Source organism: Megascapheus bottae, chromosome 5 (genome assembly GCF_031878675.1).
Source record: "Megascapheus bottae isolate mThoBot1 chromosome 5, mThoBot2.hap1, whole genome shotgun sequence".
NCBI lineage: Eukaryota > Metazoa > Chordata > Mammalia > Rodentia > Geomyidae > Megascapheus > Megascapheus bottae.
The window spans coordinates 13492647-13513483 of NC_143513.1; the positions used below are offsets into that span (position 1 = coordinate 13492647).

Sequence of the window (20837 nt, forward strand, 5' to 3'; positions counted from 1 at the left end):
AATCACATAACAGATTTACTTTTAAAGGAAATGCAAATGACTCCTGTGTTACAACCCAAAGATTGGTCATTATTATTATACTGTATAACAATCACCACTTAAAAGTGAAAAATTCATTTTTCTTTACTTTAATTGAGCAACTATAAATAACATCTGTGTAATTTACTTTTGAGTCATTGTCATCTTAGTCCCTTCATTGAGTTGAATAACATCTTGGAAATGAGTCCATATTGTAGTTCATGAAAACTCTATTTGTTTTTAAAGCTACTTAAATAAATGTCTTCTTGGCTAAAGATTTTGGTGATTTCATGCAGAGTGATTCATAGAGAAAAAGTGTATTTTGAAGACAGAACATGAAAAACTAAGCACGGATATGAAGAAAAAAATCAGAGAAAAAAGAAGGAATCAATGAATGAATGATCGATGGAGGTAGTCCATGAAAACGTAGTTTATAACAAAGTGTATTATGAAAACTTTACATTCTACATGATTACAGAATTCACAAGCTTTCCAAATGTACATACACCTACACAAACATGGATAGAGTATTTATTGTAATTATAGATATATAACGATATTTCATAATATATGTTTTCTCCTTCTCTTCTTATCTTTGCTTAACCTCTTCACTTTTTGTGTTATCAGGGAACGTTTTCGTAGCACTTTCATTCAATTTAGGACCCCTCTAATAACTTGTGATTTTGCATTCTGTACAGATCACATTGAGAAAGTGTTTGTAATATATTGAAATTTTAGTCACACCATGAATCATTTAATTATTTTTTCTCAATGTTACAATAGTACAAGAAAAGAATTGTCTTTGAATAACTGTTAACTTCCGTTTCTTCTTCATGCCTTAGCATTTCATGTTAAACAAGTAATCATGTTAGACTGACTTCCTTTACCTAATTTTTCCTTTTATTTCCTTCTTCCTCCCTCTCTCCTTCCTTCCTTCACTTCCTTTCATCCTTCTCTTCCTTTCCTTTCTTCCTTCTTTCGTTTTTTAATCTGTACTTACCCTGCTCTACTTCCCGAATGGAGATAAACATGTTCCCTGACAACCTGACTTTCTCTGAGGCAGCACTCAATTTATCACTGCTCCTAGAGCACATTTTCCAAATCCTGACAAAAACATCCCTGAAGTCTTTCAGAGGGGAAAAAATAAACCGTCGTCCCAACTCTGTGAATTACTACCAAGTATAGCCATGAATAAAATGAGAATCAATCCTGATTCAAGCTTTCAGAACACCCTAAAAGATAGAAGCTCATGAGCCTCTTATTGTTCAGGGAGATTTTAGAACAGAAAAAGAAAAATTAGGAAGAAGTCAAAAGATAGTAAGCATATTCTGTTATGACATTGTTTTTGTTTGTTTGTTTATTGTCAGTCATGGGGAACTTGAACCCTGAGCCTGGCTACTGCCCCTGAGCTCTTCAGCTCAAGGATAGCACTTTACCACTGAACCACAGCACTACTTCTGGTTTTCTGGTGGTTAATTGTAGATAAGAGTCTTGTGGACTTCTATGCCTAGGCTGGCTTATCTCAGCCTCCTAAAGTAGCTAGGATTATAAGCAGGCGCCACCGGTGCCCAGCTAGTATGCCATTTTTTTTTTTAAAGAAAGAAACCAGTTGTTAAAGATCTCTCGGTTGAGCAGTATGAAGTTGGTACTCTATCGCCTCTTCTCAAACTAATTTTTCAAAATACATAAAACTGCAGGTGGCAAATCAACCACCACAATAACAATGAAAGAGACTTGGAACACCCAATCAGAGATTCTATTGCCAGAGGGCTTAATTAAAATACGTAATTTCTAAGAGCATGGGAAAAATATAACAGTCTGCTTGATTTGGATCTTCTGTTCTCAAGAAACATGATCTGAGCCAGATCATTCTTTCATGGATAGTGGGACAAAAATCAGTCTGCATAGGAATAAAGAAAAATTGAAAATACCTATAGATACAAGAAAGAGTGTTTACTTACATTGCCATCAGCTATTCACAAATATTGTAATAACTATGAATGTTATACTAAATCCCTGTGCTTTAGGACCACTGTGTACTATAGCTATAAAAATAAGATAGAGACATAAAGGAAAAATTATCTATGACTATACATTTACAATATTTATAAGTCTATCTAGGATTATATATATATATATATATACACACACACATAACTAAGATGTTACAAATTGGATTGGCGGATGAAAGGAAAGTTGAGGCAAAGGGATGTTTGCCAGAGACTGCTCCTAGAAGAGAAATGTATTTATATAAAACTGTGCTCAAAGGTCTACCAAAGGAAGGAGAAAACTGAGTATAAACAGGAGAATGCAAGAAGCATAAAATAGCATACACACAGGGATAAAAGACATATTCAAGAAATTCCATACATAAAGATGGAATTTGAAGGAAAACTGTATTCACTGATGCTAACTCCTTGCCACAAACTTAGTCCCTCAAATAGCCCTGTAAGCAAACTGCTATTCTTAATCCCTCTTAATATTAGAAAATTATGATTAAATAAATCAACCAAAGCCAAACTGCTGGAAAGTACTGAGGCTAAAAGGATTGAAACCAAGTAGTGTTTAATCACTCTGCTAACAACTGTGACAAGCTAAGTGGAATCTACAACTTTTTTTTTTTTCAGTTTCCCTGAAGACTAGACCAAGGTGAAACTTCAGCTTATTTAGAAGGAAGAGGGAAATACTTTGAGCTTGGACATGGGAAGGTCAGAATCTCCTATAGCAAAACTGACTGAAAGAACAGCAGAAGAAAAAAAAACACCAAGGAAGGGAAAATGAGTAAATTAAGACATGAGAATTAAAAATTGGCAGTACAATTGAGTGACGAGAAGTTGGGTATAGCCTACAATAGGGAGAAATAAAAAGAAAGGGCCAATATGAGAAAGCAGAAATAGTAAAAATTGACAGGACATTGGGGGAATCAACGAAAAAGTAATATAATATTCCAAGATGTTATCCCTGCATAGGAAAAAAAAAGAGAGAAAGAGACAGAGAGAAGAGAGAGAGAGAGAGAGAGAGAGAGAGAGAGAGAGAGAGAGAGAGAGAGAGAGAGAGAGAGAGAGAGAGAGAGACTTATTTAGCCTCACATAAGTAATATAAACCAATAGAATTCTGCTATAATTATCTTATGGGGTAGAAGGCACCCCAAAAGCCAGAAATTTAAAGGTCTTTCATGACTTCTGCTGCTTCAATTCTCTATACCCATTCATATAGCTTCAAGTCCTGTCAAATAGTACATGAAACAAAGTCTAAGCTACAGACCAGGGGTTTGGCCTAGTGGTAGAGTGCTTGCCCAGCATGCATGAAGTCCCAGGTTCGATTCCTTGGTACCACATGCATAGAAAAAAATGCCGGAAGTGGTGCTGAGGCTCTAGTGGTAGAGCTCTGGCCTTGGAAAGTCCAAGCACTGTGCTCAGACCCTGAGCTCAAGCCCAGGACTGGCAAAAAAAAAAATCTAAGTTACGATAACCACTTGCATTAATTATTACAATGGCTCGTGACTAGCTACCAGCTTGCCTATGGCTAACCTACAATTTATCCTGTATATGGAAGCTGGTGTAATCTTACCAAATTTACATTATATTGTTCACATATCCACATGCCCCTTAAATCTTCAGTCTCTGGCATTGCCTCTATTAAAGACAATATAATTTTGTGTTATCTTCTTTCTGGATAATCTCATGTCACTCTATCCTCAGTGGTCTATTGGCTCTCAAAATTGTCTTGCACTAAACTAGTTTTCCCGAGTTTATTTCCTCATATGTCTATTTGATCTTGGCAGAGATCTCAGGCCTCAGCTTGCCATCAGCTCTTGAAAAAGCCTATTAAACCTTCTGGATTATATCAAATGATGCTGTTATATTTAGAACACTTCAGGTGTGATTTCCAATTTATTTGTGTAGTGGATTGGTTGATGTTCTCTCTACTTCAGTGCCAATAATTCACACTTCCATCTACTTCAATCAGGCTTTTGTTTTTGTGATTAACTGAATCTGCCCTTTTCAGGTGAGCAAAGATCCCCTCTTTGTTCATCCATAACCAATCCAGCCATGTGGCTGGTATCTTCCACAGCCACAGCCATATGTCAGCAACCCTTCCTTCTGGAAACATCAGGCTACTTGGCATCCAGACCAGCACAATTTGCAAATTTTCTCCTGCTGTCCCTTCTCATTATTTCTGCAGATTTCTTTATTGTAAAAAGATGGCTTCCCTCTCTTCAGTCCCCCCACCACAGGCTAAGTGTTGTGCTGTCTTCTCTGTCTATACTCAAACCCCAAAGAATCTCTGTAGCTCTCAGGTTTACACACCAATATGGTTTTACTTTCCACAATTCTCTTTCATTTCAATATCATCCATCCAACCACTTGTCTAACATCATCACTTGAATATTTTAGAGGCATTTCAAACATAAGCTGTTTGTAGAATTAAAGTAAATCTAAAATAGAACATTATTTAAACTATCACCCACTCTCTTTCACTGTTTTTCCTCTTGTCCTCGCTTTTTTTCTTTATCCTACACTCAAACTTGGATTACATGCATAATCTTCACATTTTCTTTCCTCCAGAAAATACAGGTAATTGAAAACACCAAATTTTATCACAGCATCCAATACATGGAATTATACCTGATTGTAAGTAGGTCTTTAAAATATCAAATTATCAAATTAGACAAAAGATAATAATACTAGTCACTCATTAAACTAAACTTAAATCTTACTGGAAACTGTTTATGAGATGCTTTCACATTATTTTCATATTGTTTATATCTGGTGGCTGGAAGCAAACTGCTTGAATAAGAGAAATATGTTAATTCACTCTAATCAGTAATAGGAGGATAAAGTCATGACATGGAGAGAAGCAATAAAAAAATGACAAGTGTGAGAATAACAAGAATTGAATATAGGCAAATCCATTCTATAATTAGGAAATTCATAATACATTTTGACCAAATATATTTATGAGGCAGAATATAGTTAAAATTGATGATTAGTAGTGTCTAAAGAATTACTGAGATCCACCAGTTATATAGTCTGAAAAGTCAACATATAGTAAATATTATTTCTGACATATGAGTTCCTTTCATTTAATATGCAAGTATACATATAATAATGTGGAAAATATAGACAAAAAAGAGAGGGACATAGCTAAAGTGGCTGTATGCTTGCCTAGCATGCAAAAAGCCCTGGGTTTAATCCCCAGAATAATCCATTACCTGTTATTGACCTATGTCTTAAAAGACTTGGCTTCTTCATTTTTATTGTTGTTTGAATAAAGATATTTGAAAACTGTAAGGTTGAATCATTGTTTAGAATCATCTCATTTTGTTGAAGAGCTACAGTCATAACAAAAATGGTAACTTTTCTTCATTTGCAATGTAAGGACAATAAGAAAATAAGTCCGTGGTGAACCTTAAGTTAGAGTAAAAATGCAATACAAATAAAAGTCTAAGACCAGCATGTGATCATTTCATATCTATAATCCTACTAAAACAGGAGATTGAGATTTGAGAATCTCAGTTCCAAGCCAGCATGGACAGGAAAATTGAGGATATTAGGAGATTCTTATCTCCAAATGACCAGGAAAAAAAAGGAAAGAAAAAACTAAAAACTGGAAATGGAGAGGTAAAAAAAGTGGTGATGATAAAGGAATATGCTTAGCTAAGCTCTGAGGTCAAGCTCAAGTGCTTGTACAAGATAATAAAACTGTGTTATCCAAAGAAAATACTTAATTCTCCAAAATTTCCCTGTTCTCTTCCCTTCATCATCCTCATTTATTCTTTAAAAAAAGGATCTATCTGTGAGAATAAAGTAGAAAGGTAAGTTTGAAAGTTGACTACATGTAAGTCAGTGTCTTAACCTTGTTTAATTATGAATTGAAAAGTATAAGCTAATAAAGTCCAGGTAATTTTAATGCTTTCATCAGAAAAAAAACAATATCTCAGTGATCTTGAAAACATCATCAAGGTGACAGAAGTTTGGCCTAGTGGTAGAGTGCTTGCCTAGCATGCATGAAGACCCAGGTTCTATTCCTCCATACCACATAAATAGAAAAAAGCCAAAAGTGGTGCTGAAGCTCAAGTGGTAGATCTCAGGCCTTGAGAAAGCCCAAAGACAGTGCCCAGACCCTAAATTCAAGTTCAGGACTGGCAAAAAAAAAGAAAGAAAGAAAAAATCATCAAGATGATATAGCTTGCCACCTGGTACATATGGGTAAGGCATAGATAAACAGGAACACCATGGAATTGTCTCAGCCAGGAAGTGTTAATTATATTACACACACAGCAGCAATAAATCTATGAGGTAGTCCACTAACGACATTTTTATCTTGACTCTATAAACTAGTCAGAACTACAGCAAAAGCAAAAAAAAAAAACAAAAAAAAAAAAACAAAACAAAAACTGGTTCAGTTCTAACATTGGCAGGAATGAGGGCCATGACTAAGCCATGTTTGGCATTTAATTTGATTTACTGTCATACTACCAAATAATCCTTGGGAAGAATAAACACAAGGCTCAGAACGAAAGTAACTAGGTCCTCCCTGGGGTTTTATTTTATTCCACACAAGGGCATTTCCAAAGTTCAGCCCTACCCACATCCTAAGCAGAGAATGGAATCCTCCCAGCTAGCAGAGTGCAAAGAGCACATGAATTCAGGATTTTGAAAAACCATGTGGCTGGAAAGTCCCAGCAGCATTCAGGAGCCATTCTCATCATTTTAGGATGCTTTGTGACGATAAAGAATACCACTGCACATTTTATTTCCTCAATGCTTTCATCAAACCATCCAAACTCTAAGTCTAATAAGATTTGCTGTGGCCTATAACAAGTCACTTGGAAGGTGATAGAAGAGGAAATTCACCTTACATACCAGTGTTGGACTTAAGAAGTGAAGTTACTCACCATAATCACAGACAAAAAGAAAATCCTGGATCATCACAGGAAAATAACATTTTACTCATTGTAAAAGAAAAAGTAAGTCTTCAGAAGGATCAACATAGAATTGGTACTGAATTTCTTCACAAATAAAATACAATAGTGGGACAAAATCATGCTATGATAGGAAAACACGATTTTTAATTTTAGAAAAGGCAAACCCTGTGAAATTAGTGGATCTGGACAATATAACGCAGAAGGAATTTTTATACAACTAAGATAGACACAGTCTTCAATGTAGACCTAACAAGGATGTCATTCATCTAGCTATTTTTTTTGGCTTGAGATAAATACCGTACCATAAATGCCATACACATAATCATTAATGTATTTCAGTAATATCTAGAACCAAAAAGGTGAAAAGGGGAGTCAAAAATATCCCTGAGTTTGAAACTCTGGCTTCACCAGCGCATACTTATCATAAGAGCTAATAGAATTTCCCAGACTGAATCGTATGGTTCATTTCCTAACAAAATTACATTAAATAAAAGAACCTGAGATAAAACTAATGAGTGCACAAATTATTTTGTGTTCCGGGGAAAATTTACTGTAAGTACTAAATTTTAGGTTATAGCTGGTCTTACTTACATTACTTAAATAAAATTATGTAAGTAGAATATTGTAAGTTCAAAAGTCATTCAAGGAAAACTGACTCATGATTTTTGAAGTTCAAGACAAGTGGAAAGTTTATGCTTACAAGACAGAGAGGGAGAAGGTGGGGAAGGAGAGAGGGCGAAAAAGGTTGCTCTCCTTACTGACTTTATCTCTTTGGGTATCTTGCTTCTTTAAAAGAATAGCAACTAGAGGAATTAGAAATAATTTGAGAAATCAAGAACCTGAAAAGAACCTGTCTCTTCTTGATTCAAAGTAGAAATCATTTTTAAAAATCTTTCAAAAGCATTTTTAAATGTTCAGCAAATACTGGATGGATTGGAGAAGAATACAATTTTTCTGATGCAATTGTAACATCATCATTTAAATGAAACTCTTGCAATGGACTTGGGAACATGAACAGGGATCTGTTCTCTTCTTTTCTCATGTGTACCTCTTAGCCTTGTGTTTACTTTATATGGGTCTCTATTCTTGCTCTCATCAAATAGCCCTTGTCCTTTTTCTCCTGTACATCCAGGTTCACAATCAGAACGCCAAGAATCTTCAAAAAATATCACAAATAAACCAAATGCCTATATCTAATTCAAACTGTTATTTGAAAAAAACTATCATTACTATACTTGGTTAAATTAAGAAAAAATTCACTTTTAAAACAAAAGAACAGATTTAAGTTTTACCTCCAGAATGAACATATATACTTACTACCTTTATGTACCAAGTGGGGTTCTTCAGAACTAGTATAAGTCATATTTACCAATGAGCCAAAAAGAGGTCTAATGTTTCAGAGAATAAATTAGATGGCTATGTACCTCTTTCTTTAATAGAGTAGATTAAATGGTAAATATATATATATATATGTATGCATATATAGTTGGCTCTGAAAGATGTTTTATATAACACATCATACCAAATCAAGAAAGCAGCATTATCATAATTCACTTATTTAATTCACTGCTTTTTAGGTATCTGTTCTGTGCCAGGTACTGTTCTAAACATTGGAACTATGCAAAAGAAAAAAAAGGGAAAAAAACGACAATAGGCCCACAAGGGAAAAAAAAGAAACAAAAAGACTTTAAGCAGCTCAATATAAAAGGAATATAAGACTGAAAGAGTAGAAAGTGGCAATACAAAATTCTTCAAGACATAATGAGGAGCTATGTTATATTTTATGAGTTGTAGATGTTTGGGAATTATAGGAAGTAAAATTAAGGTATGATAGATAGTAATAATTTAAAAAAAATGAATCCAAGTTTAATTCAGATGTTCAAATACCAAAATAAAAGTAATGTTAAACAATGTTTAAAATATTCAGCTTTCACATTTCCTTAGGAGTGACTGGACTGCTGTAGAGAATTAAAAAGAAAATATCATATGGACACACTGAAAATTACCAGAGTCATACTGAGATGGGATATCCCAAATTTATTATGTCACCAATTTTATGCTTTCAAAAGTATTCATTATCCTAAGTGAAGAAACAAATCCAGATTGCTGAATTGAAAAAGGGAAGTATTTTACTATATGTAAAATAGAAGAAGAAAAGTACAAGAAAATAAAATTTAAGGCAAAAGAACTATCTAATAGTGCCTGTCTGTCTAGTTAGGAAAGCAAAAAGTCCTTACAAGAGAATAGGTGTATCACGAATTGGAAGTTGATGGAAGAATAGAAAAATATACAATTTTTGTGTTTTATTTCATTGTTCCAAAGTAAGAAATTCCTGGAAATATCAAGATTCACAGTGGAATGATTAACATGGATTGAAAAGAAGTTAAATCCAGGTAGGAAGATGAAGAGATATCAACTCAAGAAAGTTAACGTACCAGACTACATACTATATCCAATTCTAATTATGAAAGAATACATGGGTAAGAAACATTGCCATCCAAATTAGTTAATCAAAACAAGTTATAAGATAATAATTGACACTGAGGGTTAGCAGCATTTTAAGAGTCAAAACAAAATCAAGCAACCAAATTTTGATTCACTTTATGTCTTTTGTGCCACATCACAAGCAGCTGAACAGAGTTAACCCATTGAATGAGGTAAGTTATTATAAGAAATTCATGATAGTCTACTCAATGTAGCCCCTTCAACGTATCTAGATTATGCTATTTAACTCAGGAAAATAACCTTGTATCTCCATGCAAACCTTCATACTTTTTCTATTTCATTCACACTCTATAAAGAAATGGTAAATTCCAGAAATAGCCTCAAATGACTGCTTTTCATCCTGCACGCTATTCAGATTATTACTTTCTCTGCTTTTGTCTCTTTGTCACAAGAATGTTCCTCCTGAGGAAAAATTAAGCCATACTTCATAAGTTTTACTACCCACACATTCTTAGACACCCCTCAAACCTCCATCTTCATGTGTATATAATCACTATCCATCTGATCGATATTTAAATAATTTCAGAAAAGTAAAACTTGCTTTCAAAAACCATTCTCCAGAAACAGTTCTGTCTTTCTTTAAACCTTCATGGATACACTTTTTGAATGAGTCACTCTGCCTCCCTCTCCTGAACTCCTACTCTTTCAACACATTTTCATTTGAGTTTCACACCCCACTCCCAGTGACTTCAGCAATGCATCCTTAGCTAAGAACAACAATGATCTCCCCATGTTCAAATGCAGTTGATATTTTTCTGTCTTCATCTCAAGTTGACCTCTAACGCCATTTGACAGATAATTGCATGTCATTTTTATGGAACATTTTCTCTTGCTCTTTCAAGTGTCACAGATTTCTGATATGATTTTCTTACCCTGTGACAATTTCAATCTTTAGAAGCTTATCTATTCAAATGTTCTCTAAAAATATTAAGCTGATCTAAAGTGTCAGTTTAAAATCATTTTTCCACTCTGATATTCTTTTGTACCGGGGGTTATGATCTATGCCAAAAATTTCAATTATCAGTAAAATAAGCTAATTAATAGAGCTTTTTCTTAGTTTCTTGATCTCAGAGCTCTTGCTCTCTCTCCTTCTTTATCTCTCATTATAACTAATTATTTACTCCAGAGTTATGTATGAAAAAAAATAAATCAGTTCTGACGTTCACTGGGAAATGAAAAAGAAATTCTACATATATCTTTCTGCATGCTTTCATTGTCTTTTTATAAGTAACTTTCTGACCTTCCTTCCAAACAAAATTCAGATTCAAAATGACCTGATCGATCCCTTAGTCTCTTGCTCTTCTTATCTTCTGTAACAACCTGTGTATCCTTCTACTGCTGTAGAAAGCACATGGTGGTGTCTTCTTCCAACTCCAGTTTAGGAACGTCCTATTGTCAGAATCAGGATCCATTCATAATTTTCACTCTAGAGCTTCTATTCTGATATGGGGTAGAGGCTCAAATTTTATAATGAATAATTGAATGCTAATAGACATTACTTCTTAGACTGTACCCTAGGGCTTCAAAGACACATTAATAGATGCTCCCTGAAGAAAGGATTCTGTGATTAAATATAATCAGGGAAGTTTTTATATAATCTTAACTAAGGAAATATTTTTCCTCCTTTTTTTTTCTTTCAACATACATAGTAACATTCTCCAAATCGTTTTTCTCTATCCTGAAACATAATTTGGATTTTAGATCATTAGTGGCAACAAAACAAGCATTTAAAAAGCATAGAGTATTTTACATTCTCTTTGTCCAGTGGCCTCCTTGAACATAAGGAACAGGTGCTTTGTTTCTTTACCATTGACAGGTTTTAATGGAAGAAAAATTTTTAACAATATATCACTCCTACCTTATTAAAAGTTCATCAAACTTAACAATTTTTTAAAGTCACTAGTATCAAAAAACATATACCTCAGCATAAAGAATAGCAGCCACATTCAATCCAATCTTTTTTCCCCTTAACTACTGTTATGAAGGTTGCACTGTGACACAAGCACCAAATGTACCATTGGGGAGCTAGGAGAGACCTTGAATGATAGAAGCATTATCAGATCCAAAACAAAACTTTTGCTTGAAGGTCAATAACATCACCACTTCAGCTTTAGAATGTTTCTAGGAGTGCTTGGATAGATAGTATTCAATACCAGAGAGTACATACAAACAAAGGAAGAAAAACAAAATCTAGGCCACCTCTGAGTTGCTTTCCTGCTAAGCTTTCTCAAACTTGTGATGAGAAAGAATCTCTATTTGCCAAATAGAAAGTTCAGACATACGCTAAGGCAAATAACATTACATAACAATAGCAAACTCATCCTGGTAATCAGAACTCCTATTAAGAACAACAGGAGAGCAAAAGTGACTCAACGGATTGTGTTCTCTTTCCAGATTCTAGAATTTGGGACAAGTGTGCGGAAGTTAGGAGTCATTAACATGCAGCCCAAAGTCACAAGCAAGAGAAGTTACTAAGCAACATTAAATGCATGCATTTTTCAAATCTTTAAAAGCTGTCCAAAGCTGAATGATCCTCTAATATAAAGGGAAAGGAAAACGCATGGTGGGAGTCATGTTTTTGACTGAATGAAAATGTTTTGCTAAGTAATTCTGAACTTCTGATTTATTAGAAATTCTTCTGCCTTGGTCTTAATAATTATTTCAGTAAGATTTTAAATTACAGTAAAGGGATTACTTGGGGTAGGCAATCCCTGGAACTCATGGTGACTTTTCCTTTCTGGATGTCAATCACAGAGAAGGATAATGGATGGTCCTTATAAGTCTTGACATCAGATTGTTTCAGTGTCTAGAATCTTTGGGGCTCATCATCAACTCTTCATTTTTTTTCATGGCACTGGTGTTAACACAAAGAGCATTCCCTAGGTGTATTTGCTTGAGTTTTTCTCATTCACTGGAGTACTTTGAGTACTGTGGGGATATGTCTGTTGTCTTTACTCATCCTTCAGTAATCCTGGCACAGGACCTCACATAACAGTCCATCATTGACTGGCAGATGAATTAGAACAAGGAGACATGGTATTAGTGATGGTGCCTGTTATGGTGATGGCCTTAGCATCTCGATTTACATGAACCTTATCCTAAGGGTAGCTGAGGATCACAATTTCCAAAATCTGTGATAGGAAAGACATGAAAAGGAAGAATTCCACAGCCTCGTTTTTTTTTCATTAGACAACAAAGGGATCCTTTGGTGAAAAGCTCAGAAAGAAGTGCTTCCTTATATTCTCTGTATCAGCAAAACAAACCACTGAATAAACGACAAACTCATCTTTTCTGCTGGAAATTCTGTTTGCAGGTCAAGGATCCTGTGATGCTTTCCCACAGTACTCCTGTTTCATAAAACACAGTTTCCCATTCTTGGTAGTGATAGGCTCCTCACATTCGGAAGACACCCCAGCATATTTAGATACGAATAGCAGAACAGTTGATGAAGAGCATAATAGAATATCATTCTCTGTACTAAAAGGATGATAACTATGATTCATTGTTAAGAACTGCAAAGGAAGAAAAATGAAAGCTCTTTCTCTCAAGGTTTTAGGTAAGGGGGAAGGAGCCAGAATTTCTGAAAGTGAATTGTATGCCAGAAACCCCTGTGGGAAGGTTAGGTTTTTTTTTTTTTTTAATTTCTCTTTGTTAACAGTGATCTCTTTTATAATTAAATTAAAACCTTTTGGCAAAATAATAAGAAAGATGTTCTAAAAATCTATATGCCTTATGAGTACCATTAAGTATATTTTAAAAAATTTATACTTGAATAGGATGGTACTCACATTTGCATTTTATTTATAATATTTCTGTAATACTAGTACTTCATCTGAGCCACTGTTCCAAGTTAGAATTAATAAGTTGCTTATATCTTAGGGGTTTTATTATGCATCTTCTATTCTAAAACCTTTACATATGTGATTAAAACATGTGATTCCATTTTTATTATCTCTGCTTCATAAGAGTACAAACCTAAAGCACCAAATGTAAATTATTAGTTCAAGGTCAACCTAGCAGTAAGGACTGAGTCCAGGCAATTTGAATGAGTACATCAATTTCACCTTCTGTACTACAGTACCTAAGAAAACAATCAGAAAATTTAAATTAGATTATTTACATATTAAGAATGTCTATGTTCATTTGATTTTTCTACTCCATTATCCATAACTCACCCTCATCATGACCAATTTAAACCTGGAGTTTCTTAAAGGAAACGAAATTGATTATGAAGCAAGGTCAGGTCGCCTTTGTGGGTAAAATCCTCCTATGATCTATCAATTGAAACTACAAAGACATTTTAAATAGCAACCACACTTCCTCTATGTGTCTTCTACCTCATTATATCTCTTAATTGATAGTCAATTTATGAGGATTAGAAATAAGAATAAAATGTAATGAGTTGTCCTCCTAAAACGGCACATTTTTTTTTCACCAGTACTGAGCTTGAACTCAGGGCCGGAGCACTGTCCTTGACATTCTCAAGGCTAGAGCTCTACCACGTGAGCCTCAGCACCACTTCCGGCTTTTTTCTTTGTATGTGGTACCAAGGAATCGAACCTGGGGCTTGGTGCATGCTAGGCAAGCACTCTACCACTAGGCTAAACTCTCGGCCCCAAATTGCACATTTTTAAAAAATGTATTCAGACAGGTTTGTGCATCATTCAGTTCATACTTAGGACATTTCAATACCTAATAAAAATTTATCACCAAAAATGATCCCATACAAGATCTGGGAGAAAGGATGAGATTAATTTTTCCACTGTAACCATCGTTACTTTTTTTCTTATCTAAAATGGTTAGTATACCTGTAGAAATGATTCATTGTGGGTTAGCTGTGCTTGAGTTAAAAACATCCAAGATGTTTTTTTCCTCAAAGTAAATAAATTCTATGGTTTCACAACGTCATACTCTTGTCTCACACAAACAGGAGGTCTATGATGATGCACTTATTTTAATATTTGCTTTCAGCTTTCCCCAAACACGACATTAATAACTATAGCCCAAATATTAGATACTAAGAAAAAAATTACCTTTGTGAAACAGATAAATATCTCAGTTGTCATTGCTTAAAACATGGTGTTAACTACATTCTAAATACAAAATACAGAATGGGCACAATTCAAAATTATGAAATTTGAAATGCCCCAAATCAGAAAGTTAGTAGTGCAGAACTAATTGACATGAGTATAAAATTTCACATGCAACCTAATGTTTCAGGTCAGAACATAGGCATATCACTAATATATAGATTTATTTTTGGCTATTTGTATGAGTTCTATATGAAACAAGTGAATTTGGTGTGTAGACATGGGTCCCATCCTCAAGATATCCGTAAATAGTACAGTTAAAATTAATCCGCATATATATAGCTCTTGAACTATATCTTGAGATATTTTCTCTTATTTTTTTCCCTTATGGTTTATATCATGATACTCTATCTGTTTGGTACCTGGTATATTGTATAAATGTTTATTTGAAATAGGGGAGGGAAGAAGGAAAACAAGATTATTGGAAGAGTATTGGGGGAGGTAAAGTAGGAGAAAAAAAAATGGGAAGCAATATTACTCTTCAAGAACTAATGTACCCATTAACAACTCTAGCTGTAACTCCTCTATACATCACCCAGACAATAAAATACAATAAAAAAATGAAAAAAAATTATCCACAATCTGAAACCTTTTGACCCCAAGCATTTTGGATGAAAAGTACTGGATTAGAGCCAGAGATTATAAAAAATATTAAACTTTTTGAAATATACTCTCTAAGTTGGATCTTGCACCTTGCATTTGAAAGAAAATTATCCAGGGTTTTGATGGGATAAAAGCCAAACACAGTGGAAATAACTCTTTCTATTTCTTTGGGGGTTAAATTAGAATCCTAAATTAAAAGATATAGATATGTTCTGGTTCCCTTCATCACAGTGAAAAGCAGAGGGTTTCAACCTTTTGTGGCATAGATAGCAGTAAAGGCAAACACATGTTTCAATGGAATTACAGGCAGATGAACCAGTGTTCGAATCCCCAAAGCATCAGATGCTTAGATTGAGGAGATAAAAACCCAGGAGAAGTGAAACATTTTGATGTAAAGGGGGGTTTTGTTATCAAGAAATACATTACGGACAAAAGGAACAAGAGAACAAGGAGGTGCTAAGCAGATTGAAGTATATAGAGAAGGTTAAAATAATCCAATGATAGTTAACTGTGGACTTAGAGTGTTTTATTTGAATGATATTTTATAATCAGACCATCTGGACCATTGTAATCTCTACCTGGTTGTAACTATGGAAAACAAATTCTACACTATTATTTCTGAGTTTGCTTTTACATAAAATGAGAAAAGAGTAAATTCATAGGCTTATCACATATGATTTTTCTCAAGATCAAACAAATATACTTCAATCTAGAGCACTTATGAAAGCAACTAACATAGTAAGCTCTCAATAAAAGTTTTTACCCTTATTTGCAAGCTATACAAATGAGCAAAAGAGAAATTACTATTACATCTGAAAATCTATCTTAAATTCCACACCTAATTCCAACACAAAAGTCAGAAATGACTGCACTATCAATGTGAATGTATTTGTAAATACTTCTATTACCTCATTATCTATTGCCCCAAAATACTCTATAGTGTCAATACATTATATATGAAGAATATTCATACATTTTCTGATTTTTAGGAAAATATTTATTGAAATGTTTTTTCTTTTACATCCATACTGACAATCAAAAATAACTGAGGCAAGGACATTGTGTTTTGAATTTGCAATGCAATAGCAACTCACCATTAAAAGGCAATTCCTTGCATTTCAAATTGTTGACTCAGATAATGTTTAGAAAAAAAAAACCTCAGCTGTTTAAATTTAGTTTGCCAAGAAAGATCAATCCTAAAATAGTGTTTGGCTCTCTGCCTGCAGCATTTTCATTTTATTTCTTGTTAGTGTTTATGTTCTGTGATAAGACAAGCAACAGTAAGCACACTAGGCTTTGTAACGCTTATATTTACCTATGTGAGTTATTCACTTTTTATTCTCACTGGAGGAAGATGGTCGTTTGCTCCTTGGAAGAGTTGTAGGAAGTGATTGCACAAGAGCCATACACCCTGTTACCTCTTCGTTCATCCTTTTCCTTTCCCTCACTACTCTTTCAATCATCACTTCTCTCTTTGCCAAATACTAAAGAAGGTGGCCTGAAGATGAGCCAAATCTAAGTTTTGTAATCAGACTTAATCATTACTTAAAGAGTGCTTTAAGATAGGGGTTTAGCTGTAGCTATAAAGATCACCTCATAGACAGTTCAAATAATTTGTTTCTCAGTGTCCCTCAGGACAAAGCCTCTGTAGATATTTTTATACTAGCTTCTTACCAGAGGATTCTCCCAGAATTCCTCCTATCCCTCTTTGTTTTTCTCTCTTCCAACATCTTTTCTCCCATACTAACTCTGTCATCTTCCTTCTTGGCAGTATTCTCAGCTACATTTCCACAGTTTGTGGAAATGAACAGAGTAGAACCTGAAATTGCAATGGAGATATGCCAAGTTTGGACTCGAGGTCAATTTAGGTTACAGTTGCAATCTTGGTATAAGAAGCAGAAAATCCTTTTCTAGCTGGCATTTCTCCCTCAACTACTCACATCCCATAGCACCCCTCAGCACAACACACTTTTCCCACAGGAGTTATAGCAGAGTATTTCTTTATTAGAACAGAACATGGTTTTAAAGCACAGTGACTAGGAATCACATCTGGATAACTATCCTAGTCCACTGTTTACCAAATACATTCGACTCAGCAGTTGATATTTCCTTTGAAACTATTTTTTTTTCCAATGGAGAAAAAGATGTCATAACCTATTGTGAGTTTACCATAAATGAGATGATCTATTCCACATATTTGATCTAAAGGCATCATACAATAATTGTTAACTAATGAATCAGTGTGTGATAATCAAATCAGACATAAAAATAATCTACAGAAAGCTCCCAGGGAGTTGAATGTACTTTATTACAAATACCTCATGAGGAACAGTTACATGGTACATGGGACCCTTAGTTGGGGTTAAATTTCATTTTAGTGCTTTATAAGAGATAAAATTCTGTAGAAGGAAGAGAGGCACCAGGAGGAGATTTTTGTCATCATTTTGCCTGAAGCTTTCTTTATGCAGGTGCTTCTGGGATAGAGGTATTCCTCTTAAGAGAATTTTGCAACTCTGCCATGCATGCAGAAATACAACTCTGTCCCTAAATCCAGCCATGAGAGGAATCATTTCAAGCCATTTCAGGCCTATGTATCACATCAGAGTCATTATTAGTAGCCAGAATTGAATTTAGGAGCTAGCAGCTAGCTTGACTTGTCTTGTCTGGCTGTAATTCCTTTCTTACACTAGTGTGCAAGGAAAAGCATGAGTCATGAGATCTTTACCTAATTTAGACCCTGTCCCAACAACTATAGCCAATATTAAAATAATGTATCTACTTTAAAAATTATTTTGTCAATTATCTTTCTGGTAGGACAAAAAAAATATGAGGGAAAGACTACACCTCAACTGCACCTACTGAATTTCCTACATTTCTGGAAATTTTGACAAATTGCTAAGTGCTTTTAGCCTGTATTTTCTTTTCCTACTGAAGAGTTGAAGTTTAGTTACTTGTGGATTTTAGTGTGTTGTAAGCTCTCTTGAACTACATTCTTCAACTCTGTATGTGAATACTTCCTGTCATTTATATTATTATTGTCTTAAGGTTAGAATTGTCATGATGAACGAAGTATCACAATACTACTCAGGTAGTAAGAAAGTCAGAGAAATTATACATAGCAATTTCACTTGCAGAATGGTTTGTCTATGACAAATTACACATTCCAACAACATTGCCAAAAGTGTTAAATGAGCCTTTATATAAAAGATCCCTGAGAAGTGTAGACAAAACAACTCAAATTACATCCTGGATATGTTTTATGTTTTACTAAGCTATGTAGATAATAGAATAAGAGTATCTCCGAACATCTTCTTCTCTAATGACAGCGTTTCAAAAATAGTTTTCCTATTAAAATAGTTATTTGAACAGTTTGAATCTACTTTATTCTATAGAATTTGTGCTACAATATGCATCTGGTTTACAATTCCAGATTGCTTTAGCTAACTTCTGTCCTTACAATAATCCTTTTCAGAAAAGAATGTATTTGAAATAAAGAAAAGGAAAGGGGAAAAAAGACTGGAAGGGAGTGAGGAGGGGAAAGGAGACAAAAACATGAGAAGGGGAATCAAGGTTCGAGAAGTAATGCTCCCATTACCTGACTGAATGTAACTGCAACCCCTCTATAAATTATCCTGACATTAAAATACAATAAAAAAGAAATAATAAGAAACAGTGCTATAGTAATTTCTCCAACATACACTTTCTACATGAAAAAAAGTCTTTTTTGGGAGGGAATGCAGGGATTAATAATAGTCTGTTATAAAAAGTCTGTTCTGTGTGAAATACATTGATTACATATGCCCAACAATATTAGATTACTTCTACTTTCTCTTTCAATTGGACATCTTTAGGACTGGGACTTCATTCATATTTACTTGGTCATTTGGCATTGGGCTGGGCTGATTGGTCTTGGCTAACAATTTTTGAAAATATATATACATAATGAGTTGTTCATCTGCAATTTAAACAACCAGGTTAAGTTGCTTTTTTAAAAGTTTTTTTAGCCTTCATTTTCTTTCAGTGAACACAATCCTGCCGAGTTTCTAAGTATAGATCATCTATGTTAAAAAAAAATAAAAAAAAATCACAAGGAAGATAGTGCTTGGCAAATGGAGATTTAGCTATAGTAAGAAACGGAGAAACTACTTTTCACCACTAAAGGAGTATTGCAGGTTTATCTGTCATCAGTGTTCTCTGGGCTGCTGTCAGCCTGTCATCTACAGCCCAAATTCACATTTTTACTTTAATTCATCAGTCAAAAACTGTGGTGTTGCGTGTACTTGTCTGTTTTATACATTAGAAAAGATATCTGGACTCACATTTACAGCCATTAAATTAGGGCAGTTGAAAATCTCAGCCTACCTCTCTGATTTTTTTTTTTCTTTTTGAAAGGGCAAGCTGCCATCTCACCCCTAACTTTCACGAGATCCCTGCTGGCACTAAACCTAGACTAGAAGTACCAATTTTCTTGTGTAAAATCACAATGGAATGGGCACTTTCTGCAGCCCTAACTAGCCACTGATACCGTTGATAAATAACAGAGCAATGCCACTCTCACTTTAACTAGGACAGGAGTCAGGGAAGCAAACGGATCTCACATTTCACATTTCAGGGCAAATTCAAAGCAGTGTTTTTCTAACTTTCCTCGCCATTTCTTACACACACACACACACACACACACACACACACACACACACACACACACACACCCCTCCTCCCCACGTAGCCAGAAAGCCACTCCATAGCCAACCTGGTTGAACTTACTGCAGCGTGATGCAGGCGAGGGCTTGGTGCATGGCTGAAGGGAGAGCCACTGTTTTCCCGGAGAGCTCAGGATGCCTTCCAATTCACAGGCTTGCTGGGGCAAAGCAATCCGGCTCCCACACAGACCGGCTTCCCCCAGGAGCGGAGCAGCAAGAACTCTGCTCACAGCATCCTCCTCCCCCTGCCAGAACTAGTGACTGAAAGGTGAAAACCTACTTCCAGCCAACATCGCCAGCACCCTACAATCCCACCAGTTCCTGACCATTTGCAACTCAAAAGCAGCCCAGGCTGAAAGATCCTCCTAGGCTTCCCTGGCGGTGTCCGCGGCGGCAGCTTCCAAGTCCATTTTGGCATCCTGCATCCTCACATCTCACTCCTCCCACTTCACCCTCCTCGGCTGCTGCAGCCACCTCCGTATTCTTCTGTCTCCCACTCAAGCTTAGGTTATCGACAATGGCTCTTTCATCACCCATATCAATACACATCAGGAATGAAGCTGCATTTGTCAGAGAGAAAAATACCTGTTGTCCATGACTAACACTCTTCTCTCATCTCTCTTAGTCCTGAATTTGTACCAAAAGGCGTTGATAATGGAAGTCTATGTGGTGTGTGTGTGTGTGTGTGTGTGTGTGTGTGTGTGTGCGCGCGCGCGCGCGCGCGTGTGTGCTCTGGTGCGTGTGTTGAGGAGGAGGCAATCTGCGAGGCTGCAAGCAACAGCCTTGCATCTATCTCTGGCTGCCCGTGCTGTTGCTACTACTGTTGTTGGAACACTGGGGGAAAAAATGAGACAGAGAGAAAGGGCTTCCCAGCTGTTTAACAGCATGCTAGCTGAGGTTTGAGACAGCAAGAGGCAGTGCAACTTGAAGCGGTTGGTACTGAGTCTGTAAGTGGGGTTTCCTGCAATTACTACCACTCAGCATACCTTT

At 35.4% G+C, this 20837-nt stretch overlaps 1 protein-coding gene across 8 annotated transcripts in view; it reads right to left on the reverse strand.

Annotated features, from left to right (window-relative positions):
* The window catches only part of Dgkb (diacylglycerol kinase beta), a 624803-nt gene extending 604289 nt beyond the window's left edge, over window positions 1–20514 (reverse strand). For 6 of the 8 annotated variants that reach the window (XM_090332719.1, XM_090332717.1, XM_090332716.1 and 3 more), the window contains exon 1: window positions 19912–20506. The gene's annotated coding sequence lies outside the window, so the exon portion shown is untranslated. Of the gene's footprint in view, window positions 1–16821; window positions 16915–19911 lie in introns of those variants that run through there. The other 2 variants (XM_090332713.1, XM_090332714.1) reach the window with 2 other exon arrangements.
* Window positions 20515–20837: the final 323 nt, after the last annotated feature.